General features: G+C 44.1%; 1 protein-coding gene and 1 long non-coding RNA gene across 4 annotated transcripts in view; one reads left to right on the top strand and one right to left on the bottom strand.

Moving 5' to 3' along the window:
* The window catches only part of LOC142560023 (pyrokinin-1 receptor-like), a 205,538-nt gene extending 185,791 nt beyond the window's left edge, over window positions 1-19,747 (bottom strand). For 2 of the 3 annotated variants that reach the window (XM_075671773.1, XM_075671772.1), the window contains exon 1: window positions 19,040-19,747. The gene's annotated coding sequence lies outside the window, so the exon portion shown is untranslated. The remainder of the gene's footprint in view (window positions 1-19,039) is intronic. The other variant, XM_075671774.1, reaches the window with a different exon arrangement.
* LOC142560024 (uncharacterized) overlaps window positions 1-27,917 on the top strand; it is a 294,973-nt gene that overhangs the window by 69,791 nt on the left and 197,265 nt on the right. The gene's annotated exons all lie outside the window — the stretch shown is intronic.

The raw sequence follows: 27,917 nt of genomic DNA, 5'->3' as shown, positions 1-27,917 counted from the left end.
CAGGCTCTCCGTGTGCGTGCGCGGGCTCACCGCAACTTTCCTCCCCCTCGCTTCCCTCTCTCCTGCCCCCCAGAGTATAGTAGCCGACAAGACACGTTGCTGGTTAACATCCCTGCCTTCTCTATTTACTTCCTCCTCCTCCTCCTCCTCCTCCTCAGTTCTGTATATTTTTTGTCGTTACGATGATTATTTGTGCTAATTCTTTTATACGTTTTGTAATATACCTCCCATATAGCGCTCTCCAGGGGAACGCAGCGATATGAAATATGAAATATAGACATGTGTGACGGTGATGCAACCTAATAAAATATGACTACAAAGAATGCGAAAAAGTTCGCATAAACGTGAAATCTTGAAAGTAATGAGCAGTGGCCGAATACTGCACCAAGGAGGCCAATTCATGTTCTGGTTAGGGAGTGTCTTGTTGAAGCTTAAGCGGTATCCTAATTTATTTGTACCTGGATTAGTATCGCTCTATTAGATCGCTCTCGGCATCTTTTGCCGGTGACAGGTGTCACTCCAAGCCTGAAGGTGTTGTGCATACACGCATGAGTATATTAGTATATGAATTTGGATAAGGTAGACGAAACCAAAAAAAGAGCTGCTAGTATACCACGGATGCTTTTCACTGCATAACTGTATACGTGCGCACTGATTATCGCTTATATTTCTAATTTCCGTATAACACTTCAAAGAACAAAAAAAAATCATTTGCTAGAAGGAGGAGATACCGAAGCCACTAGCGTAGAAAACATGCTGCGGTACATCTTGTTTTTTCCTCTTGGTTATGAATTTTTCTGGGTGCTATGTGTACTAAATAAGTAGAGGTGCAGCCCAAGCAAAACACACAAAAGGAATTAATAATGTCACAATGATCACGACGCAAGCTCTTGACTATACACCTTACACAGAAAGTGTTAGCGCAGGTTGTTTGTTCATATGCTGTATTCAGCAACACTTCTAAAAAAAATACGCAATCGAAGGAGTGCTATGCGCTAGATTTCCCTCTGCACAGTTACTTTATTACTCAGTCAATTAAGCAAATAGTTTTTGCTCAACTAAATTATTTTCATCGTGTTCCCCAATCATGCTGCCGCATCACAATCTGCGTGACATGTACCGACATGCATTGAAGATCAAAGAAACAAAATTAACAGTCAGTTAGGTATCATTATATGATTTGAATGCGAAAGCATAATCACTTCTCTGATTGGTTACGTCCATGATAAGTTACGTCATACATTGTCACGTGTCGCTCACAACTCTACCTTAAATCCACCGGGCTCCAATTTCTACTAACCTCATTCCACCTTAATCAACCTTACCCTATACTTCAATCCACTCTACTGCGCATTATTCCACCTTAATACACCTTGTTCTAGTTATTACCATCCTCAATACATCTTAACCCACTTTATTCTACCTAAACCAACTTTAACCTACCTTAATCTACTTTAGTTGACCTTCATTGATTTTACTCCGCCTAAAGACACCTTGCTTTGACTTGTTCCATCTTTAATTCGCTTTACTCCACTCTCATTCGCCGTGGAATTTCGCAGTGCGCGCCGCAGCAGTTCCAACGCGGGAACGTGACGTCATCGCTTGGTCACTGGGGTTTTGATACCATCGGATGCTAACGCCAGACGCTCGCAGGATTTTCCGCTTCATGGGTCATATAATGCTTTCGCATTAAAAGGAGAACGCACAACGGCTTTCTATTGTAGCGAGAGCGCATACGCTCGAGTGACAGGGATGTAAACAAGCCACCGTTTAAAGCATCCACGTGTTTTAAGCTGCAAGATCCAAGATACGTGCTTAACGTCGAAAACAACTCGAAGGCCGTTAGCGTGTGTTCAGCGTGCAGCTGTTTTCACGCTGTTCTCAGCAGGAAATCCCTTTAAGAATACGAAAGTCCTTTCGCAGGCGCAATGAAGTAGAGAGACAACGTAAATAAACCGGCATGCACGCCAGCCATCGCCCGAAAGAAGTGCAGAATAAGCTAGAAGCAGAAACCAGATCCACCAGCACTGCCGCACGACTCCCACAGGGCGCATCATTTATGAGAGCTATAGCGTAGGAGGAACGACAAAGCCGATATTGTTGCCGTCTGCCCGGAGAGCGAAGCATGCGTGGTACAAGGACGATGACGTCTGTGCAGAAATGGTACACGTCACAAGTGTTCGTCTCGTTTCTGTGGCCGCGCTTTGTGCGTCGGCTCATTAAAAGGGTGCCGCCTTGTTCAAGCCTGACCACGCTGACGTCACCCATTGAAGTATGCGAGGGTACCGCTGTGTTCTTCCGGGGCCTTCATGTTTTGCGATTGTGCGAAACGTGCTGAAGTTTGTGTTGGAGTTCATCCTCCTGCTGGAGTAAGAAAGGCATGAGGACTTCGAGTGCGCCACTAGCTTCCAGGGACAGTAGCTCTTAGTGCTTTCAGTGCCGGTGAGCAAATACTGTTACCTTTTCTTGCAAAGATGCTTAGTGCATTACTGTCTAAACGAAATATTCGTCAGTATATGCATCAATAGCTTATTGAATATCTCGCTTCAGTTATTTTAATTAGAGATACTTCTAATTGGCACCACTGTTGAACAATTTGGCTTGCTGCGAAATTGCTTCCTGAAACTGACTCGTCATATAAACGCGAAACACATAAAACGACTTCATAATAGATCCCTGCGTAGCTCCATTAGAGACTATGATCATGTTAATATTTCACTCAAATTGACACGATAAGATGTTATTTGCTAAGATGTTAGTTTGTTGAGCTTCAATAATAATCACTTTTTTTTCATGTTACTGCAAGTATGCGCCGCAGAAACAGTATAAAATTTACCGTGTATTATGAGCGTCTCATAATGGTCACCTTGATTTTAGTGCTACAAGTAGAAAATGAAACAATTCTTACTATTTGTACATCTTTATAGGTTGGACATTGGCTGGGTAGTACGGAATTTTGGAGGCGAAACTAGCGCAGGGCCGTTAAATAAGGAACACTGGGTTCCGTTGCAGCAGTGATATTCTATGTTCGTTCTTGATCGAAATTTCCTACAACGTACTCATGCAATCTGCTTAACACGAGCGGGCTCGTCAACTACTCTTTATAGTACTGTATCGAGCAGAGACCAACGCACGTAAATGTCCGAGTTTTGAGGATAGCTTCAGCTTTACCGTGCGGACTCCTCAAAAAGAAGCATGGGTTTCACCTCGCTGATTTCTCACGACTGCACAGTTTTAGTCAGGCAACACCTGACGCCTCCTCGAGAGCCTTTTGCTTGGTCGCTCGTAAGTGGGGTACATTAGGCCTAAGGGCACACAATACGCGGCAGGCACGAGTGCAAGCGGTTGCTCGCTTTTATCGTCTTCTGGATTATGTACGCACACGTGGTCGCTGTAGCGATGAGGATCTACAGTGGGTCTGCGAAGCTTACTCCTTTCCCCGTTTCAAATGTGGGGACGGTAAGGAACCTTGCCTCATGTTTTCTTCGCTGTAGTTAATGGGTGCACAAACAAACGTTGACGCGGTCTGTTGATATAGATCAAGGTAATGTGTGGCTACCTTTACTGCTGTGCTTCTAACGAGACACATTGCAGCGATTGCTAGATGCCTTTCTTTCTCCTTTTTTATTTGCCTACCATGTCTTCGTCCTGTCTAAACGTTTCTGTTATTCGGTCTTCGGCAGTTTCTTGTATTGCGTACACATGTCACCCCTTTTATTGCATAATATGTAATTAGGTTTATATTGCGTAGGGCGATGCAGGAGCGGGGACCCACTCTGACCGATCTAGAGCTACTATACGCACTTCAAAACAAATCTGCGTGACGTACAAGTTGTAGCCTTAAGGTGGGGTTATACTTTGAAAGGTGGTAGGAAAAAAAATGCAATTAGAGAGATTATGAACATGGTAGTGCCTTCTAGATCTATTATGTGGTATCAGTTATAGACATGGGCTTCTATAAAATTCAATATCGTAAAAAAAACCAGAGAAATTCGGTATTTTTGTTCTTTATTTGGCACAAGTGTACCATTTTTGACAAGGACATTAGTCGCATATTATTTAAACTTTGCGACAGGAAGGACAATATTACGCTACACCATTTGAACTACAGCGATATAGATACGTAAAAGCAGTGATGCAAAACAACAATTTCTTTTTCTTTTTACACATTGAAACATCTGCTACGACATAAGTTTTATTTGTTACCAATGAAGTGCGGATAATCATTCTTGTTCCACATCTATGGGAGGCGCCAACTGAGATGCTCGAAAAATTTTGTTCCCAAAGAGCGACCGGCTTTTAGAAAAAGATGCATAAGTGTCCTAAATTGCATTTCGAGAAAAATGCAAAATAAGCGGTGTCAAACTGCTCGACACCATATCAAAAGATCCCAGTAATAAATTATTAAAACCTCTTTCGTGGTGAACGTTACTGTCGCCTTTCTCTATGTCTGTGGTCTTTTCTTTGGTGCTTTGCTTCTGCGTTTCGTTTGAAGTCGCTTTTCGAACCCGCCGTGAGTACATCGATTGCACACACGTGGGAGCATTGGAATGTCCAGGAGTCACCCCTGGTGCTTTATAGCACGCTTGAATTGCAGTACCTCCCGACGTGCAGGGTAGCAAACTGGACTCAGTCGAGTTAAGCTCCCTGCCTTTTTGTTCGTCCCTTCTCACTCTCGTTCTCTTGAATTGCGGTTTGCATGTTTGCAACTTGCATGTTTGTCTCAGTTTTCGGCATATATATACATACTCATATTTCTGACCAAATAGTCTCACCTCAGCTTATTTTATATACACCCCTTATCCAAATCTGCAAATTGTTGCATCCGATTTCACTTCACAGCACTTATTTATGCTGTTGAGGCCCAAGGCATACGAAGTTGTCACATCGCATTTATATCACTCGCAAACTAAACATGTAATTACAAATAATCGGAACCATGCAATGTTCCATTAATCGTGCATAGAATTCGGTCTCCAAATGCCGTGTGCCATAACAGAAGCCACTCTTTTAGTTCCACGAGAAACTCCACGTGAACAAAATACAGATTCAATCTAAGAAACATAAACTTCGAAGCACTCTTTTGGCGTTACTGAATGGTCGCATGCCTCATCTGTTTCTGCAGATACCATTTAAACGTTTTCGAATACTGTTGTATCGGTTACTGTAATAAAAACGCGGGCATAAAGCCGTCAAGAAAATTTTCTTTTGTATTTTGCATGCTTTAAGATTTCTGAAGAATACTTTTATATATTTTATTCGAGAGCCACAGAACATTGCCGCAAGGACAAAGTGTTGATGTTTAACATGTCTACAGCATCGATAACTGCAGCCGTTTTAATTGGAAAATGACTTCAAATCGAACAATGAAGCATATATGCGCAGACGTAGGAAAAAAAATACGCTTGAGGAGACTTCTGTGAGTATTCATGCATATTTTTCAGCCACACTTCAGCCAAGTGCCACGTACTGCAGTTTTTACACGCTTTTCTATTTCACGAAAATCTTAATAGCCACTTCATCGAATTAAGGAGAGCTGAAGTTGAGAAGCGTGGACGAGTGTGGAAGAGTGGACATTTTGAAGCGAGAGCCTTAAGTGGCGCGTCTATTGAAATGGCTCATACCCTAAAAAAGTGGCGTCTAGTCCAGTGACGCAAAAAAAAAAATCAGTGATGCAAAAAATATCATTGTCTGGAATGGCTCATACCCCTGTAAGCGAACAAAGATACAAAGAGCGAATATGAATGAAGAAACCAAAAAACAAACAAACAAAGAAAGAACGAAAGAAACAACGAACAAAAAAGAAAGAACGAACGAAAGAAAGAACAAAGAAGAACAAAGAAAGAAAGAAGGAAAGAAAGAATGAACGAAGCTTTAGGTAGTGCATTAGGTGCTCGCACGTGTCGTTGAGGGGGTCGACCTACAGCACCATACGTTTGCTTTACACTGCGGTTCGTTACGTCTTGCAACAAATCTGACCCCTCTGATCGTACAACCTGATGCATTACCCCGTGTGCAGCAGGCTTTCGCTTTTACCTGTTGCGGGATTGTAACATGCTGCAAACTTTTTTTTTTTTGATCTGTCAATGCGACCTACTCTATTTGCTGCTGTCAGCCTTCTTTCTTTCTCTCTTTCTTTCTTTCTTTCTTTCTTTCTTTCTTTCTTTCTTTCTTTCTTTCTTTCTTTGCTGTCAAATGAGGGTAGTTTGGGAGCTTATAGTCAGTGTTCACAACGTGGTACCGGTTTTACTGGGAGAAATGAGGCAGAAAAGCAACGGGGATTTATCGTGTCTTGGAGCCGCCAGAAACAGGATGTTGAAGAAAAGAATAGAAGTAGAAAACTACTGAGTCAGTTACCTATCAACTGCGGCACAACATTTTCGAGTAGATGGTGCAATAATCTTATAGGCTTATGCGCTAATATGGTGTGAGGAAATGTGCAAACGTTATTCTTTTTCTCACACCATCCGTTTAACCAACGAAGCAATATTTCCGTTTCAAAGAAGTGGTATGTTGTTGGGACAAAAAAGTAATTACCTGTAGGTTGTTTTATTCGTACTACAGCTTGTTCCATTGACTAGAATACGAAAAAGATAGGCCTCCTGAGTTTCGGTGACTGTGCGGTTCCCTGGGCCTTCTGTAAATGACTGCTTCTACCGTTCACACGCCTAACGCTTCAATTGAAAGGTCCTTGCCAACCATTTTTTTCTCTTACGCCGTGTTGCCTTCGACAACAGCGGATTCAATTAGTCATTTAGTTAGTTACTGAGTGATTCCTCCGTGCTCCATTGAAGATCACCTTCTCTCTCTGCCATTCAGTGAACTTAAGCTTATCAGATATGATGAATTGATTGCACGATGCTGACGAAATGACTAGTTACACGATGAGAGTTTCAATAAAACTTGTCACAATAATCTCGCCAAGACTACGCACGGGTGTACTCCAACGTCGTTGGCAGGCGACGCCCACGTGAGAGTTGGCTCGCGAATCTAGGCTGCTAAAACGTACGGAGATGCTTGCAGTATATTGTGACCTATGCGGGTCAATCCCGTCAGCTGTCGCTTACGTGACCAGGCCTCGGTGGCGCCCTGCGTCTACAGTGGCCGCATCCGCCGTAGCCTTTCTCTCGTCGCCTGCGCGGGCCGAAAGGCGTGACCATGCGACCTGCTTTCATCGGGCGCGCACGCCGGGCTGAACGTGCGCGGCGTCTAAACAAAGACGGCGATGGGCGTTAGCCCGTGGTGAGAAAAGCCGAGAAGGTTATTGACCAGCGGTCACACGGGTGCCAAACTGACGACAATGTGTGTGTGTGTGTGTGTGTGTGTGTGTGTGTGTGTGTGTGTGTGTGTGTGTGTGTGTGTGTGTGTGTGTGTGTGTGTGTGTGTGTGTGTGTGTGTGTGTGTGTGTGTGTGTGTGTGCGAAAACTACATTCAGTGAGGTTAGATGACCCGAACAGTGGTCTAACTCTGGAGTGCCACTACGTGTTTTTTTTGTTGTTGTTGTCTTCTGTCAGATTCAGTTTCTTGGCTAGATGAACCGGGTTAAGCCTGTCTTCGGTGCAACTCCATGGGTCCGAAAGCCAATCAACCTGGCTTCTTTTTTTTGTTGTGGAGAGAAGGATAAAAAGGAAGAAAAGGAAAGGAGGTAAACCAGGCGGACGTCCGGTTTGTTACGCACAGGGAAGGTGGTTAAGGGATGAAAAGAGAGGAATGACAGAAGACACTAAGGGTGTCGCTTCGTGCGGAAGTGCACACCAAAAACTAGTTTCTCACTCAGACTTGTCGATGTTAGGAAGTGTGGTAATGCAAGTATTGCTTTCTGGACTTGTGAGACATGTTACCATGGTTCAAGTACTTTTGTCACCGAGGATGACATTGAATCTAGCAGGTAATCAAACGTGGTGCGGAGTATAAGGAGCTGGTCGTCATGCCGGAATCTAGCGGCGAGGAGACATTCAGTAGTCTTGTGACAACGACAACTGTCGCACGAAAACGTTACGCATCTCAATGAAAAACCTGTGAATGTCACATCCAGCCACAAGCTTCACTATAATGTTAAATCGCAGCGGCAGAGACCTTGTGATGCGTGAAACATGGGGAGTTCGAAAAATGGAGAAGTGTTCCAGTCAGCTATAGTTGAAAGACATACCGCGAGAAGAAGACCCGCGCGGAAAAAAAGAAACGGAACGCTAAAACGATGACGACATGAATATCAGTTTTTCATCTCTTATTGTCCGTGTGCGGCCTTTTAGCTTCGGATATGCCATCCAGCGGGAGCATGACATGCGCAAGGGAGTTCTTTTGTTAGGTAGGAGTTCGTAAATCGACAGGCTCACCAGGAGGCTTCCACATCCTACGTGCTTCCAGGAGAAGCCCACATAGAGTGGGTATTGTTCAGGAAACCCTAACATCGCGCCACTACAGGGCGGGCCTAGCACGTATTGAATGGCTGCACAGGCGAATAGAGGAGGAAAGTGCAGGGAGAAGGACTGAGCCGCATCCTCGCCTCTATTCAGTTGAGTAGACAGAGAGGCGTCGGTGGGCAGAGAGAAGACGTGTGAGTGCGTTCGTGTGTGACTTATAAACAAGGGCTGTAGTAGGTGGCGTCATTAGAAGATCGAAGTTGAGAAGCGTGTTGACCAGGGGAGAGCCTGACACCAAACGTAAGAAGACAACAGGGCCAAAAGAGGGAGGAAGAGCAATTGATCGGAAAAAAAAAGAAGATTGGCACAGGACCTTTGTAGTGCATATTCTTTTTTTCTTCAGGAAAAAGAATGCTGCTACCAAACACCAGAGGAACAAAATCAGGAGGTGGTCACGAGGCTCAAGAACCAGTATTGCCTGTTTAGCCTAACAGGTTTGGCTTTCTGATTGTAGCGCGTGTTGCGATCGAATGCTCTTATCGCAATTATGCAGCTTGTGAAGTAAGTGATAAAATGTCGGACGATTTTTCTTGCTATTTGAGTATTCTTCTTGCTTTCGTTCTTGAATCAGTGCAACCTGCCGGATGTTTGTTTCTACGGCCGTGGTCTGCATGTCGTAGCTCTAGTTAGTTCGTTTGATCTGTAACCTTGTAATAAAATAATATCAATGAGTATACTCACAAGTATAGCGCTGTGGTTCACGAAAGAGTATACAATGCAGTGCTAGATGTCAGTGTTTATTTGAGATTATGCGACCAAGAACAACAATTTGCACACCTTAACACACTGCACTCTGAGCACTTGGCTAAATACGACTGTGCAAGCTGCTATACAGTGGAATAATCCTAGCGCCTAGCGGACTGACTAAGAGTTTGTGACACCCTCGTACTCAGCACATGGCCACGGGCTTTATCCTCGACCGTGGTGATCACTTTCCAATATGAACGTAAAGACGAAACGCCTACGTGCAAGGAGTTGAGTCCACTGAAAAGAGCCCGAGAAGGCCAAAATAAATCCGGTAATCCGGCTATAGTCTCCTTCTTCACGAGGATGTATATTGAAACAAACCACCATTCAATGTGTCTAAATAGCTTTGCGAAATGCTCATTTTACGTCGCAGATATAAATTACAGTCATTGTCATTTTCAACGGCAATAGTCGAGCTGGAAATTCCAGTAACACGCCTTTCAGCAATCGGGCGACTGGTAGATTGAACGAACGAGCAGACGGCCGACAAAAAAATCGATCACTTGCTCGGTGGATCGATAAAAAAAAGATGCGAGCATGTATGTGAAAAAAAAAGCATAAGTACTCTAAAACTATTCAACACTTTTACCACTTAAGCCACAGCTAGAATATTCAGAGATTCAAGCACTTTCAGCAGGAAAGCTTACGGTAGCTTATCGGCTTTTACGAGCAAACGAAGCGGACTGGCTTATAAAGAAAGCCACAGTGAACGGATTAGAAATAACTTTGACTACGTTGAGTTTGCAAAGTTTATCTAAATATATTATTAAAGGCGTTTTCGCAAACCTATACGGATGAAATTTGACCGGCATGGACGAGTATCGATCCCATGACCTTGCGTTAATGAAGCGGAATGCGATAGGTACTGACACACCACGGTACGTGGTGAAGAGACTAAATGTAGTCCTTGAAGAGAAAAAAAGAAGATAAAAGAAAAGAACGAAGTTGGCAGATGCGCTAGTACTGAAGGTCTAAAAATAATGTTAGAACACTGTCTACTAAATGTTGAAACACTATCTCAGAAGCTCGGGCTCTTGATCACATGTGTGAACATAAGCGCAGGAGGCGCAGTCGGAGCATTGCAAGCAACTGGAACGAGATTCCATTACACCGATAAGATAGATTACAAGATACAAAAACGGCGTTGCGACAGCATAAAATCGATAGTGCAGATTCTGACGAGGCCCACATGCCGCTAAACATAAAATAAACTGGTTGTCCTTGCGTCGGAGCCCGGTGCAATCTAATATAGAGTGGCGTATAATCTATAAAATATTTAAAAAAATGTATCACAAACCAAATAGGGAACAAAACTGCCATAAAGTATTGGGCATTTCAAAGAGAAGGCGGTCAATCGGAGGCCCTTCAAGAAGAGGGGCTTGACGGCTGCCAGACTGTCTGACGCACGTGGTCTTGACATGGTTCATGGGCGATTGAAGCGAGAACTGAGAAATAGTAACAGAAGCAAGCGCAGGAGCCAGACTGCGAAGCCCTTCGTGTCAATTTACATGAAATTTTTCTTTTGTTCTGTTCGATTCCAGTTAAATCAAGCGAGAGTGGGAAAAACTCAGGAGAAGCAAAAAATGCTGTTACCAGATTGTGGAATCCACGCAGAGCGTAACGTACATAATCAAAAAACCAGGCTGCGTTATAAGTGTCGGTGACTCATAATTCACTTCCAGCGTCTGGCAACAGTCGTGGCATTAAAGTCGGGTGCCTGCTACTTTGCTTGGCACGTCTTGAGGTCAGGCGAAGACTGACTTCGGTAGTGGAACGCCTGGAAGAATAGGTTATAACTTAAGGTATGTGCAAGTTCAATAGAAGAAATTCAATGGAATAATTTGCGATGGAATATTTAGTTCACTTCCAGACGAAGACAACTCCCAGGGATCTCCATTTACTGCTGTGTTGCGCCAGTGGTCCCCGTGGACCCCATGCCTGCGGATTTCCCAATTTCGTCACACCGCCTACTTATCTGCCGTCCTCGACTGCTCTTTTCCTCCTATTGGCACCTATTCTGTGACGAATATAGATAATCGCTGGCCTGCTAAACTCAATTTTAGGCTACCCTGGTTTTTTCTCTAATCCACACCTCTGTGTTCCTGTCTCTTAAGGTAACGCCTAACATTTTTCGTTCCGTCACGAGTTTCGCGATCCTTAACTCCCCCTCAAGCTTTTTTTGAGGGCCCAGGACGTTTCCCGAGCTCAAGGCATTCTGGAATTAGGACGCTTCTCCAATGTTTTCTTTTGTAGCTTCGAAGTTTCTGCCCCATGTGCTTATAGTACCAGTAGACTGCAATGACTGTGCGCTTTTCATTTGAAGGATTCCCGTAAGCTGCCGGTCATCACTTGGTAATGCCTGCTGTATGTGCTCTCATTTTCTTATTCTTCTGTAATTTTCCTGCTCATGGTCAGGGTCCCCTGCGAGTCCTGCAGTCGAAATAATAATAATAATAATAATAATAATAATAATAATAATAATAATAATAATAATAATAATAATAATAATAATAATAATAATAATAATAATAATAATAATAATAATAATAATAATAATAATAATAATGCGTTTGATGATTAGATAGTGCTTGCTATATAATTAGCATGCCCAGTGCAGTGCCGTTAATAACAGTACCGATGCAGCGTGCTCCTAAGTAGCAAATTTGCGGATGGAAATACATCTGTAATAACTGAGCACAAGAACAAAATAAGTACTAAAAACATTTGAAAATATCAGTATAGATTGCAAAATTATGGTTGTTGCCAGGCGCCTTATGACGCATGCGTAGACAGTTCATGTTTGCACTTTTGTTTCGTTTCTTTTTATCTTTGGCATCATTTCACTTTAACCCATTGTGGTATAGCCAACCATAAGGCTATTCTGGCCAGCCTATTTGCCTTTCATTGCTTTACTTTATCTTTCTCCCCTCGATTAGTGAGCCAGCATTTCCATATCAAACGGATTTCAAGCTCGACCGTCAACTCTACTCTCAATGACACGTATTGACGAAATATTGTGAATAATTCTAGCTTGCGTGCACTAAGTAATGGGCTTGGAGCGTAAGGACTCTTAGCTATTCATATACTTACATGAAGTATTTAGATGAAGATATATATAGATGAAGGAACGGCATTTTTTTATGATCGCATTTTGGAGCCAGCCGCAGGCTGCTACTACGCTGCGTAAATAATGCAACGGGGAAAAAACTCAGCAAACAAAACCTTCACTTCATAAGTTATAGCTTTACGTGCTTTTCCTTAACGCGAGAGTAAAAAAAAAGCGTATTGGTGCTCCATTTCACAACTTATTCCAGATTTTATTTATAGCATTTTGTTTTATTGGTCGGTGAGCAAAGCTGCGAGTTTGACAAGTTGGGGACACAACTGTAGCGGGGCCTAAATTTCATTTATGTCCACATTTATCTCAAAGTCATGTGCACCCAATTCAGTCTTTGTATTTATCTGCATTGCGCTTCGTTTTAGGCTGTAATCAATTAGAAAAAAAGACCCCGAGAAATAGGGCCGTGGCCGCACATTAAGGTGCTTAGTCACCACTGAAACGCAAACAGTTTCGAGTAAGCGCTCCTATTGCCTTTTCTATGACCGTTGATTTATGATGCTCTTTGCTGATGTAAATAATGAAACATTCGCCCAGGCTAGAAATTGTATTCTCTGCGTAGCTCAGAGTATAAGGAAAACGACCGAAACTTTCTGTGAACTGTGAATCCACAATGCTTCACGCAGCGTTGAACACGAACTGGAATGCGCGAGGATTTCAGAGCACTACCCCCGCGCAATATTGAAAGCGGTGTTGCTTATGCGACGACCTCCTTTATTTTCTTCTTTTACTTCAAGCAACAATGTCAGGTTGACAGATCGTATGACGCAGGCTAGGGTAGGGGGTGTCAACTTTCTGAAGACATGTGCGAAATCTTTTAGGAGTGAGGGGCAGCGTCAAGTTAGTAGGAGGCACCAAGTTGGCAGTCTGAGCCCACTTAAATGCTGTCAGAGGAAAATGACGAACCTGCGTAGAATCGCAGATAAAGCGCAAACAAACAAGAAATAAAAGAAAAGCTATCGCAGGCAAGGAGTGCACGAACTGGAACAACCTTGCGGCTGACACGACGTAAAACAAGCCCTGCACTTTTCAGTATAGTCTGTTTCTACAAAAAAGCATGCCTTTAGAGTCTAATAAAGAAAAAAAAACGGTACATTGACATTTCTTTATTTGCTTTTGCATGGTTTCAGCGGGGTCGATGACACCAAATACGCTGGATGCCTGTAGATTCTTCTACGTTTGATTGATGCATAGCAGTTTCACGAAGGCAGTACGCGAATTCAATGCTTGGTACTCAACAGTTGTTTGTTAGCGAACGGTTGGAAGAAAGGGACTGCAATTGCATACCCGGCTGTTAAAATGCTGGCCGCCTAAAAACGGAATTGTGGCGTTTTACTTGGAAAAACCGCAATCTGATTGTGACGCAAGCCGTGGTCGGGGACTCCAGATTTATTTTGACCAACCGCAGGTTCTCTAACCTGCACATAAATCTAGGTACACGTGCATTATTGCTTTTCGGCCCCGTGGAAATGCGGCGTCGCCACTGGGATCGAACCCGCGACCTCTCGAGCTCAGCAGCGCAACGCCATAACCGCTGGGCTACAGCAGCGGGTAATGTTGGTCGTTCATAACCACTTTCGTACAAAAAAAACGAAACGCTTCAGAAAAAAAAAGGATGGTCACTACAGGATAAGCGTACTAGCCTCACCGCCTAAATAAATCCTGAAACAAATAAACCACATTAGGTATCGGCACTCGCACCAGAAGTGACCATAGGACAACAGCCCACACGAACGTTTCTTGAGAAAACTGAACCATCTATGAAGGCAAAGAAACTGTCCTACTTTTAACCGGGAGAGGCGGGCTAGTCGGTGGTCGATATTGGAATGCATTATGTAACCGCGCAAACGACAATGGACGAAGAAGGAAACACACAGGACAGGCGCGGAACTTCAACTCAGATTTCGACTCATGCCAATGTCGAGTGATGGTTGTCTGATGATTATCACGTTTGATTAATATACACGTATAAATGTGGGCTTTCCCGTAGTAAATGTGAGTTGAAGTTCCGCGCCTGTCCTCTGTGTTTCCTTCTTCATCCGTTGTCGTTTGCGTAGTTACATAATGAATTCCAATGTCCTACTTTAGCTGCCACTTACTAAAACTCCTCATGGCTTCACTGAAAAGCGAGATAATTGTTGTTTTGAAAGCATATAGTAGTCAACAAAAAAGATGATATTTTGCATGTGGGTCCTTTGAGCCCGTGTGCTCAGAAGGTTGGTGCGGCGTTATTCGAGACTGCTAGCCCAGGCCAGTAGTCTCTTGAGGTCACGCAGCCACCGTACTTTATTCGCACCGCATCGCTCACCCACAGTGCTCATAATGCGCATATTCCAAAGGCGTATCACAAGGACAAGGAGGAGGAGGAAATAAAGAGAGAAGGCAGGGATGTTAACCAGAAATGCGTCTGGTTGGCTACCCTACTCTGGGGGGCGGGAAAGAGGGAAAAGAAAGATAGAGAAAGAGACAGGAGGGGGAGGAAATGGCCGTAGTGAGCATCTTTTCTGTTGATGTTGTTACATTTCTTTTTTGTAAGAGAAGGCAAGCATTTTGTTTTTGCGAACATTCATGCCACACTTACCAATGTGGCTTTCCTAATGTCCTCATTTTTTCTTTCGTTGCTCATGTTAATTTTGAACTTACGCGTATTACGAGTGCGGAATTTCAGGTAAGCCAATAAAAAATAAAACCACGCAGATTCAACGCAACGTCAGCATATAGATGACGCCAAGCTCGGTTTAGTTAGCGAGGTACGGGCATTTGCAGATGACGCAAGCTGCAGCCTCGTTCTCTGCAGCTGTTAGCTGCGAGTGCCACGAGGGCCAAGGTAATGTATCATGTTTGCCGAGGGGAGAATGGTGAGATGTGTGTGCACAGATAAGCGCGACACTTATCTCAGTACATTAAACATTCAATACCTGCAGCCTGGACCATTGTGCAAGAATGGGCGCACATCCAGGTGGCACATATCGACTGGCCCGAGAAGGGGGTGGACCAAATAAAATAAGCACGAGAAAAATCAAAGAAGGTGTTCAATAGCAGCTGCTGTCCGGTTACGAAGTCTATGTGTACTTTAAACGCGGCTTTTAGCTGATGTTATATGTGCAGGTTTTATTCGTGATGCGTTCTTTTATTACGCGGAACAAGGGTGGCCTCGTCGGCCCTACTTTGTCGACCAGTATTCGGGGCTGTACCGTTTTGTCTATTTAGTTAGATACGGTACTTACGTAGACCGAACCCCGGGAGGACAGATGACAGAAAAGAAAAAAAAACTTCGCTTTAGAAATCGGCAGTAAAATGTGTCAGCCTGTTCATAGAAATCGACATTGACGTGCGAAAGCCGGATACTGTAACGCCAGCATTTAACCCCTGTCTACACTTTAAACATCGCTCCATTTAAGTTCCAGCTATTAGCGAAATATTGCAGAGTATATTTTCTGCTTACATAAATTATTAAATATAAAGAAAAGTGTTTCATATATTCGAACTCTGTAGTTAGTTATTTTTACGTCAGTTTACAATGTCGAACTATGTTTCAGTGATGTTATCCGAAACACTGTTTCATGTACCTGTACCTATTATTTGAAACATTGTTTCGCACACCTGTAGCTAAAGCCATCTTTGAGTTGTCTACATATGTAAAGGCATGTGGGACACGGTTCTGGATAACAGTGACTACTTCACCGGCGACACAGTTCCTCATATTTATTGATATGTGAATTAAAACAAAAGTTGAAATTCAAATATATGAAAAACGTTGCTCATAATTTTCAATTTTATGCAGAACGCCGAATTGAAAGAATATTTACAAATGTGAATGATTTATATCGATGGACATTGAAAGTTCCGGCGATTGTTGTGTCGCAGGCTTCTCCAGAAACAGTTCTTCAAGGTATAAAGGATGGTGAGATGAGGTGATATGAAAAAAAAAATATGAAAAATGTGCACGCTAGTGACCCTTGCGTTCACAATCAACGATTCCCTGCAGTAATAGAAAACAATTTATTGCACCTAGTGGGAGTCAACTGCGTTAAGTATATGGATATTTTGCTGAAAAGCTTGCAAGAAGAGCTTTGTTTACCGCGCGCGGGATTCTCTTGCTTGCCATCATCCGCTACATGGCCTCTGAGGTCGGGCCATGGCTGTAGCTATAGCACGGCGAGAGACCTCCACAACACGCCACCAGGGCCGCGCCACCGTCTCGTTGCACGCCATCTATAGTGGAACGACATTAAGAGTGCATAGATGCACCGCGAGCGCTACCTTTTTCAGGCCCCCCAAAGCACTGTGAGACCAGTCGGCAGGCGCGCCTTTGTGACTGCCAAGTCTCTCCCTAACAGTGTTTCTCCGGGATAGCGCACGCGAAAGAATGAAAAAATAAAAAGCAACTCCCCCGCTTGGCATACCGACAAGAGCACGCGTAAATCACCTAACCACGTGACACGCAAGCGCGCGGCCTGCGTAGGAAACAAAAGAAATAAAGAATGCCAGTGAAAAGAACGAACAAAACGAAACGCGGACGAACCGCCAAGAAAAAAAAATGCTAGTAAAAAGTTACGATGCCAGAAATGCAACAGACGTTGAGACGAAGGTGTTATGGAGGCTCAGTCGCGTTAGAAGTATGGCCTATTTGTCGGCGGTGCTTCGAGGAAGCTGTCGATGCTCGTCTTCGCAGCATCCTTTGGAAGGCGACCAAGTTTAAACCCGCCACACTGTCGCCCGCCCCCAAAAGAATTTCTGACGCGGCGACCCCCGTCCATTTAGTGGATGGAATGGCCGAGAAGTTCCGCGGCCGTAATGGTTAACCGGCACGGAAAATTTCGTTCCCGTCCAGGCACCCAAGAAATGCGAAGAAACACGGTGTTTCGTCCATCGCGACAACGCCGGGACCACCTTGACCCACATTTCTAAACTATCATTCGTTTCCCTTATTTCTTTAATTTGTTGCATGTGACGCAACCGATACCATGGTACGCTGCCTGTCTACCCATTGTTTCGTTTGTTGCGTCCCCATGTGATTGAGCGATTTTGATTTATTCAAGAGAGAGAAAATGATAAAAGAAAGGTAGGGAGGTTAACCAGGACTGAGCCCGGTTGGCTACCCTACACTGGGGAAAGGGAAAGGGGGACGGAAAAATTCACTTTACGGTACGTATCCAAGAGTAGGCAGCTAAAGCAGTGATGCTCTTATCCGGGACAAGGCAGCACGATATGTTGTGCAAGACAAGTAAGAATTTTTGCACTTTGTACTAAACAGTAGGAAGTAGCTTCCACCACTGACCAATAATAACCATAAACTTATTCACGCATTATATCCCAAGACAATATCCTGTAAATAATCATAGGGTACATTCATGCGTAATTTGTTTCCTTTTCGACTAGCCCGCGTTACAGGAAAGTTCATTTAGAAAGTTTCTTTCAAAAGGAGTGAAATGGAGAAATTGAACTCTAGTACTTTAGGAAAGTATCTGTTGACTATGCTAAGATTTAATTTCTAACAAATGTGTTGATGTCAATTTGTTTCAGTTTATCTCTGCATTCGTGCACCTTAAATGCAGGGAAGAGGGACAAAAAGCTTTGTCGATCCGGCAGCTTGACGGGATCCATGTACCCATTCGGCTGCATCAGATCGCGTTTTCTTTTTATCAACAAACACGTATACGTTACGTACAAGTGAACTAATACGTTCAAACATACAACCAGGATATTCATTGATTTAATTTTTTTAGTAACGATCTTGAAGGGTACTTAAAGAAAACAGGCGTGGAAGGACATACTCAATAAGCCATAGGATCACGCACACAATAACACGCGTGCTGGCTATCAACCAAAAGTGTTCAAACCCAAAAAAAGAAACAAAAAAAACATATTCGTAACACTCGGAGCAATTTCTTTTTTTGCTGTGTAGTAATTTTTTTTTTTCACATTAGAATTTTTCTTGCTTCGTAGTCAATGCTATGGTTCCGCAAGTCCTTCCGCTGGCATCTCATGGCGCATTCTAATAAGCTTGATCATATTTCGATGCCGATTGAAAAATCCCACAAACATTGCATTTTGGTAGAGCGTAGCAATAACAATCATGCCGTACACCTTTAGTTTGCAAATGAAAGAAGACATTATTATGTATAAATTTAGTTGACATCAAAATAAGTTCAAATTCTGACTGAACGAAAATAAGTGGGAGCTCGTTTCTGTCTTTTTTTTTTGCTTGATCTCAGTAAGGCATAGTTGCTTATAAAGCCATCGTATATTCATATAAATGCCTAAAACTGCATTTGTCATTGAACACTCGTGTTTTAATTGGGTTCAATGTGACATAAAATCTGGAGCGCGGTACTGCAGAAACGAGTTCTATGGAGGGCACGTATAGACGCCTTCTGGGGCTCATCTTGTCCACAAATAATAATTTTCAGTTATCTTGCAGGCATTTTTTTTCACCTTTTCTTGCCCGCATCTTTACCATCAGAACGCTACGGCACGATGATACGCGCATGCTGTTCGTGACCTGGAAGTACCGGACGCGCACTGCTAAATAAATGAAAGGCACACAACATCGATAACAATTGTTCTTTGGAGGCAAGATAGGGGCCACATATCTAAGCAGAGCGGATTATGCAGACGTTATTCTTATCAGCAATGGTGTCGCCTGTGCCTAACACTCTTTTTTTCCTGCACTATCTACGCTATAGCTAGAAATTGAACTTTATCAATGACACACACGCAAGAATAAAGTCCTGGGGAGCCTACTTACTATTGATATATGTTGCGTGGAAGAGATGTCGGTGCGCTGTAGCGAAACGGCTTCCAGCTCGAATCTTGTCGTGGTCGCAAGTCCTCAGTTCGTAATAGATGGTTTAAATAACGAAAGAAGGCGCTGTTCGTTTTACGCGCACGAATTGAGCAGTCGCTAAAGAAACAGGAAACATTACAAGAGGTCACTGCAGTCAACTATCCTCTTCTCGATGACAGCGTTTTTCTGGCCCGTCGTCGTCTGTGAACACTCTTCACACCCACGTTAGCTGGCACAGAACAAGTGCGATGCAGTGTCAACACCGAGCCAAGTGATTATCCACAGAGGAGTCCGAGGAATTACTGGAGGGGCAGTGGTGATCAGTGTGAGCGAGAATTTTCGAGTCATCATCAAACGCACAAAAGTAGGGAGCGTAGCGCAGGACCATAGCTTCACGTGTTGAAGAGGATGATCCAGCGACGAAAGTTCACTTTTGTCCTTTATGCATGAACTGACACTTCCACTAACACGTCGAAGAGAAGCAGGGGATTTCGTTTTCGAAAGCTAAGCAGTAAAGGCGAAGCGTAACGAATGTTTCTTTTTTCGAAATGGCAGAACGAAAAAGTTGAAGACGACACTACCGGCCTGCGTCGGATTTAAGGAGCTCCCCGGGCCGACCCAGCCGTTCAGGCAGCCCGTGTCGTGATGACTGGGAGCGCGGGACTCGGGGTTCCAACTCCGGAACTTCCTTCCAGCCTCCCCCCTCTCGCCACCTTCTACTCTCGGTCTCCGTCGTGGAGAGAGAAACTTTTCTTCTCGCTGCTTCGATGATGGTGAGAGCGCGCCAGTGACGCAACCGTCACGTGAGGCGTGACGACCAGAACACGTGTTTCTCGGGGCAACGTCACCTCCGGCACTCGCTCTCTACATTTTCTTCCAATTTTTTTTTCTCTCCCGTTCCCCTCTCTCTTCGCGCTCTCACAGCGCCTGGCCGCGATCGTCGCCGCTGCTCTCTACTTTCAGTGTCGCGGTGGCGATTGCGAGGGCATCCTCTGTGATGCCCTGTGGAGGAATTCCTGGCTGCCTCGTTCGCAGCTGAATGTATGGATTCGGGACCGGAAGTACGTCAGTTCATTCGGAGCGCCGGGTTTGTAGAAGTTCGCGAGGAAAGCATAAGAACGAACGGATTATAAAAGTTCCTGTTTTGATTAAAAATGACCGTAGAACTTATTATTCTCCGGGAATTAAAAAGCGCTGTTGGGCCCCGCACGTAATATTCAGCGTAAATCAAGAGGATGCTTGACTCTCTTTTTCTTGGCCGGGGTGCTTCTGACCTGACTAAATTTATGCTATGCTCGAAATAAAGCAACGGCAAACTTAAAGAAGTGCGTTCCGCGCATATGTGGTCTCTTGGGAGCAAGAAATTATTCTAAGTCTTTTCACGAGGCCCAGGCAACCTGAACGAGCCAGCTGGCAAATTGGACTTACGGTGCAGTACGCACAAACTACTTTAATATCTTAGAAAATCTTTTTTGGTAGTACAAATTATAGCAAAAAGAGATAAGGAACCCCCAGTTAAAAAACTTTCTTAATATTCCTCCTTGTTTCTGACGCCAGACTCATGCTTAAATAAAACAGCGCGTAACTTCTGTAAAACTTTTTTTTTTTTTGCGATGTGAACGTCCGTCCTTGCGCTTACGTTTATTGGTGGAACATTTTGTGAAGTGTTTAACAGTTTCTGTTTTAAGATAACACAGGTCGATGAAAGTTCTTAGTTGCTTTATAAAGAATGAATATTCATTTAAATAGTCTATCAGACGTTGGGACCTCAGTGGTAACTAGGAGAATACTAAGACTGTACGTAACAATGACGCTGCATTTTGCGCTATTCTGTCCTGGCTTCAGAAACTTTTGCCGTAGCCGTGGAAAACTTTCAAGCGAATCTGACGCCTGGTTGTCGAAACTAGCTTGTTTTTACTGCAATCGTAGCAATTTGAATTGTAAGCTGGATATTTTGTACTTGCAATATAGATAAGGCCAGTAGTGTTTTGATGACAGAAAAATTGGCCATCACATAAGAGCGTGTAGCTAGGGCATAGATCTTTGACATACCGACATATATGTCGTAGAACAGCTCGTATTCGATATTAGATGCCTACTCCATACATCACAGGAGAAAGGACACCACGTGACGTTTCAGTGGCTGCCAAGTCACTGCGGCGTCACTGGAAACGAAGACGCCGATAATGTCGCTCGGGCAGCTCTTGAAGATGCACAAGAAGAGGCCACACCGCTTTCACGATCCGACGCAGCTAGCAGACTTCGAGTGCTTGCACAGAAGATCACGCTCTCTCTATGGTGCACACCAAACAGCCAGACCAACCAGAGCAGCAGTCAATACCACCTGCCCTCTTTGATGCATCTCTATATGCCAACTGGACTCCGCCGAAGAGAGGCGACTCTGCTTTATCGCTTATGGCTAGGGGTGGCTTTCACGAAATCTTACTCCTTCCGCATTGGAATGGCCGACAACGCCCTCTACAATGCCTGTCTTTGCGAGGAGACGCTGGAACACATCCTGTGCGACTGTCCTGAATATAATTTTCAGCGACAGTCCCTGGCATCTGTTCTAGCGCACCTTGACATTAGACCATTGTCCCTCGACACGATTTTCACATGCCGCCGACAGAAGACATCGCAGGTGAAGGCGACGAAGGGACTACGGTTTTTGAAAGAGACGGGATTGGACAAGCGGCTGTGACAGTGATATCAATTACCATGCCAGATTGATGGACTCCAACGGACGATGTGTGTGTGTTGTGCTATGTGCTCTCTCTCCCTCTCCCCCTTCCCCATCTTTCATCTCCCCATTCCTCTCCCATGTGTAGGGTAGCAAACCGGTTAAGCTAAACTGGTTAACCTCCCTGGCTTTCCTTCTCCACTTTTTCTTTCCTTCCTTCCTTGTCATATACTATAATATGTAACACGCGATTCTATTGTAAAATAAAGTAGTAGTATAAGAGAGAGACAAAAGGGAAGGAAAGACAGGGAGGTTAGCCAGTGTCAGTACCGGCTGGCTACCCTGTGCTGGGGAAAGGGGTAAGGGGAATAAAAGGAGAAGGAAGAGAGGGAAAAAACAAGAAAAATGCACACACTAACGCGATGTTACTCGCAAAATAGTCAAAGGCGGTCGCACAATTCACATGTCCTTAAGAACTTGAGCAAAGCCCTTAAGGCCTTGAGTGCCGAAACCCGCCTGGACGAGTGCCCTAGAACATTCTCTTCTGTGAAGGATCGATTGTCCAGTTTTTCGAGCGCGGTCACGAGCACTTTTCTTTGCACATTGTAACGTGCACAGTCACAGAGGAGGTGCGCGATCGTCTCTTCGCAGCCGCAGGTGTCGCAAGCAGGGCTGTCGGCCATTCCAATGCGGAAGGAATAGGAGTTCGTGAATGCTACGCCGAGCCATAGGCGGCACAGAAGTGTTGCTTGCGCTCGTGGCAACCCTGGTGGCAAGTAGTAGTATAAACTTTATTGATGTTATGGGCTTTGGACGGTGGGTGCTCGGGTCCCTCAGTTAGCGCGAAAATTTCCTGTGGCAGGACACAAGATACCATAACTTCAGAAGAATTAGTCTGAAATGTATAGATTTCTTGCTCGATACATCACCGTTAGCAGTTGGCTACCAACGAAGTTATAAACTGATCGTTGAGCAGCTTAGGACTTACGTAGGAAATGTGCTGTTGAAGCCTGTGAGCGCTCAACGCCTCACCACTAGTTAGAAGTTCCAACACGTACAATTTTGAGAAATTCGCCGTCGCAATTTCTGCGATGTGCAATCCTGTACCACACAACACTATCCCCCAAAATAAACCTTGGTTGGGAAGTGCGTTACAGGAGTTGTTGGGACGTCAGCGTAGATCTTTTGAGAAATATCTGCAAAAACCTGCGCTGTACTGTGTGAGTAAAACTTTCAGTTGGGTTTACTAGGGCTTGTTTTTTTCAGTGCGATAACGTTATAGTCAGACTTTTGTCACTTTGTAAAAGTCCGTTTGACAAAAAAAAGTATGAGCTGATCGCGAAGGCAGTGCAGGCCAACACAGCGTCTCAAAGCGCTAGCTGTTACGAGCTAAGAATGTAAGAACCTGGCACGTGACACGCGCGCCAGACGTTTCAAAGTGCGACTTCGCGCGTGAGGAGCACGAGCGCGATCATGGCTTATCATTGGTTGGTGCATTGAGCTGCTGTTCTGCAAGACAGACGTTCGAGTCCACCACATCGATGACACGTTTTGTTATAGCGCCCTAGGTGGACATTTGCGAGGTGTCTAACTGGGAACTCGAGGTAGGTTGTGCGTACGGGAGCACGTCACAATGTGCCCGAAATTGCAAGTTTGCAAGAAATACAAAAGGCAGAAATATCATTAGTAAGTGAGACCGTAACTTTTTAAAACTTTTGCGGGAAGCAAAAGCCAATGCCTACAAATGAACACAGGGCGAGTGCTGCTAACTGACGACGGATGCGATAAAGTGTTGGATAGCCACAGAACGGACAGACCTCCATGTTTTAGCGGATTAAATTTCTCATTTTCATATGCCCGAGAGCGATCCTAAAAGGACAATTAGAAGAAATTTGCTAATAAGCTTGTACTGAAAATAATTTCAATAAAGCTACCCATCTCTTCCCGTAATCAACACTTTGCGGTATCTACCGCAGGTAATTGAAGAAAATGAACTGTTCAGGCCAAAGAAATAATTTGGCAGATTGTCAAGAATCTACATTAGAGAAAGGCAGTAAACATGAGAAAAACAATATTTCTGGCAAAATTTTGTGCCAAACTTGCCTCGTACCTCCGTACGCAATGATTTTATAGTGTGCCTCGCCACCGAACTTCCGCCTGTGTATTGGGCCTCGTGTTTAGCTCGTCTTGGTACGCACGCGATGCGGTAATTGTATTGCCGTGCTCGTCATGGTATTCAATCCGTTTTACCTGCGAAAGCGGCATCGCCTTCACTGTGAGCTGTTATAGCGCATACAAGTGCGCGCAACTGAGCCTCTCTATCATCTTTCTAGACGTGCTCGCAACATCTCAGATGTAGTAGTGCTCTTTGACTGTCTCCAGTGTTTTTCAGCGTTTTGTGTTATCTCATTTTCTACAGCGAATGCCCGCGTATGGCTAACATTTCCGTATATAGTTTTTTCGGCGTCGGGCAACAGAAACGGACTTAGCGATTTTCAACAAACCCATACGGGTGCAGTGCGGTGGCGCAGATGTCAAAATGCGATGCAGATTAGAACTCTCGCCGTTAACAATAGCTTGACGCTGGAAGGTTATCACACCTATATAAGCAGGAGAGGTATCGGCGCTAAAAACAGCTGCGTTATCGATGGGGCGGACAGGTATAGTTCGTACACCCCAAGAACAACATGTGTACGAGGAGCGTTAGGCCAAATTAGACACAGTGAAAATCTATGACGTCATGGCACCCGTGCGGGAACCCTACAGGGACATTAAAGAGTGAATTTATTTCACCTGTATTAGTAAATTAGCTTTCCACAATACCAAAAAGGTCGTATTACAGTGAGAAGGAGCTTGATAAGTCGGAAAAGGTGCAGAAGAGAAAAACGGATCGCGACGCCGCCTTTAAGTTATCGCACCAGCATGCTGTGGCGTCACCAATATTGACGGCGTCTGCTAGGGCTTATTTGTTTATCGGTAAACATCAGCTACATTGTGTTCTAAAGAAGCCAAATAATAGACAAAGAAAGTTTGAGGGACTTTGACGTAGCCAACGCAGCCAAAAATACAGAAAAAGAAAATGAGAATGCTTGAGGTCACAGTGACGCGTACCGGCGCTGCGGTTTAGGCGCGAAATTCCATGAGTGCAACATTAATATTCATTTTTCTCTTCTGGTAATCAACCCATTGTCGCGAATTAACCTAATATAGAGTTTTCAAAGAATACTTATCAGTCGAAACTGATTTAGTGTTCCTTGAAGCAGCGTGGCTACCCATTTGCGTGCCTTCTAGCTTATCAGGCCTCTTCTTTCTGCAATTTGATGTGTAGCGCACATAAAACGGTGATCTATTAGACTTACCAAATGTGTTTTAACAGATCGAAGGGCCGTCCGGAACGTCAAAAATTGTGGTATCTACTCGAACATAGGTCGACCCCTATATACTGCACTGGTGGAGGGAGAAAAAATATTGTGATAGAACACATCTCACAATGACTGTAGATGGTTGTGCGTTAGAATCGAATCAGTACAGCGACACAACGTATTTGCACCGTCGAAACGAGGTCTGGGCAACGAGGCTGGACAACGGCGACGCGCAGAGTCGAGGCGAGACGTCAACGCGTTTGAATTGGTTTTCCGGTTCCCCCAGCCGTCTGCTACAGCTCTATTTCACGGATCTTAACGTTACGATTAGGTTGCACTTCACGCTGCTTGTCCATTGCCGAGTCCTAACACCATTCCCGCTGCCGGAGCATAAATGGCGACATCACAGTGGTTCCTCGCGAGTCTCGGCGCTAATTGGCCCGATCCGTCCACGTTTACATGCGCTCTGCAAACGGGTCGGGCTGGATAAACCTGCCGTGTGCTATTGCGCTAACTCAATCCGACTCGACGCTCGACACTCTTAAAGTACGACCGGCTAGCGTGAATGAGCTCGACGGGCCAATTCCATCCCGACAAGCCGACTCGACCTCCTTCTGTCGCCCTGAATTTTGGAATACATGCAAGCGAGCCAAAACGCTTAACATTTTTTAGCCAATGAAAAGCGGTCAGCGCAAAAGATAAACAAGTGCGTCCCAATATGCTCCAAATAATGATTAATGTTCTAATGTTATTTAAACGCAGAAAATTACACTGAAAAATTTCCAGTGGAAACATAAAGAGAATGTGTCCATGTTTCAGATGTATTTCTACGAAGAAGCGGGAATTGGCTTCCCCTGTAGAGATTCCTGTTAAGTCTGGCGCAGTGCGTTGGATGTTTTCCTAGCGATATTTTCGTTTGAGTTTAGTTGTTTCGATCAAGTGTCGTAAGCATGCATAAAAAGCTTTTCTGTCTATCTTCGCTGATTCGTTTGTTGCACATGCACCATGCTTTCTCCGTTATCCGTAATTCTTGACCAGACATTCAGTTCTCCTGGTCCTTCGCCAACACTGGAAAGATACAACTACGACTGCTGCACTGGTGCTTATCGACTGAACTACAGCAAACACGCATGCTACCTCCTTGCACAGAACACAGTTCGGACAATATGATTTTTTAATGTGCTTGTACGCGTGTGTAATGTTAGAATCGTGGTCGATGCCCGCTAGTCCTTTTCACATAACCAGGCGGGGCATAGCAAAGATAGGCAAGCTCAATAGGCAGGTGGGGCTTTTAGCCTCTCTTGTAAAGACTATAGATATGATTGTGTCCGCTGCTGCTACCGTGAAGTGTTTATTAGAGCTTTCTTGGTAATGTCGGATAAGGAAGAAAAAGAGTGTTTGACATGTCATACATCGTTGTCTGAAGGTGACATGTATATAACATGCACTGGTTGCAAGTACTCGTAGCATCTAGGGAAATGCTCTGGGGTGGAAACATCCAATTCCCGTGCCAAGGGTGACTCACTAAAATCTAGCTTGAACTGTGCAATATGTGAACTTGGAAAAACGATGTGGCAACGCCGTAACGCCAACAGAAGACTCAAACATCCAGAAGATATTGAAACAGCTAGATGAAAAGATAACCCTCATGCTTCCCCTCGTCGCTAAAGTTGACAATTTGACAAAACTATTGAAAACAGTCACTAACATTGAAACATCAATACACAACCTTTCTGAAAAATATGATACAATATTGAGTAAGTTAGACAAGTAAAATTCCAGCACTGCAGTCTTGGAAATCAGGGTCGGGACCATAGAGTCAGGAAGGTCCACAAGCACGAAGGAAATCAAACTGCAGCTAAATGAGCTGGAACAGTACAGTCGCAGGGAAAACGTCGAAATGCATGGCGTCGCAGCGGAGGCACAGGAAGACCTGCTCGCAAGAACGAATGATCTCGAATGCCAACTTCAGCTACCACAGCTTCCTTGATGGTAACCTTGATGGACTTCATAGGCTGCCTGCACGAAAGGGAAAGAAGCCTATTATTCTTGCTCGGTCTTCATCCGTCCTACTTAAGGAAGAGGGGATGCGCAATTGCTCGTGCCTTGAGGATGAAGCTCCAAACGAGAAATTTTTTGGACAACCTGACACCTGTCAACAAACGCCTTCTTTGGCTACCAAGTGGAAAAGGCAAACAAAAGAACTATCGATTTGTGTGGCAAAAGAATGGTCACATATTTGTACGAAAAACTGAAGGCGCCGACGCGATTCGCATCCGCGATGAAAGTGACATTGATAACATGATATGATGTGCTATTAAGATAGTCTATATCTACTGTGAATGATAGTTCAAATGGATAACAGTCCTTATCACGATGCCAACTCTTTTAGATGTATGAATGTTGCAAAATCAAAATCCGGATGCTCTTCCTTTTATTATCTTAATACATGCAGTTTAAGAAACAAAGAAGAAGTGGATGTTTTCTTTGTCGTCATTGAACCAAGAGCTTGATGCGCTGGCTTTCACTGAAACCTGGTATGCTGATTCGAATGAAGCTGTTCGCTTTCCTGGTTATATAAGTGAAGCGCTGTTAAGGAAAATAAAAAAAAGGGTTTGATGTAGCTTTGTACATGAAAAACAGTTTTTCTTTTTCACCAGTGCACAGTTTCGGACCTTTCCCATGAATCACTTTTTATTCAGCCAAATGCATTCATCTTTGGCGTAATTTATCGGCCACCTTCTGCGTCTCTTCAATAGTTCTTCAACTTTTTAGATGTGGTATTAAGCGACCTGTC

The sequence above is a fragment of the Dermacentor variabilis genome, chromosome 10, assembly GCF_050947875.1.
Source record: "Dermacentor variabilis isolate Ectoservices chromosome 10, ASM5094787v1, whole genome shotgun sequence".
Classification (NCBI taxonomy): domain Eukaryota; kingdom Metazoa; phylum Arthropoda; class Arachnida; order Ixodida; family Ixodidae; genus Dermacentor; species Dermacentor variabilis.
This window is presented reverse-complemented; position numbering and strand designations above follow the sequence as displayed.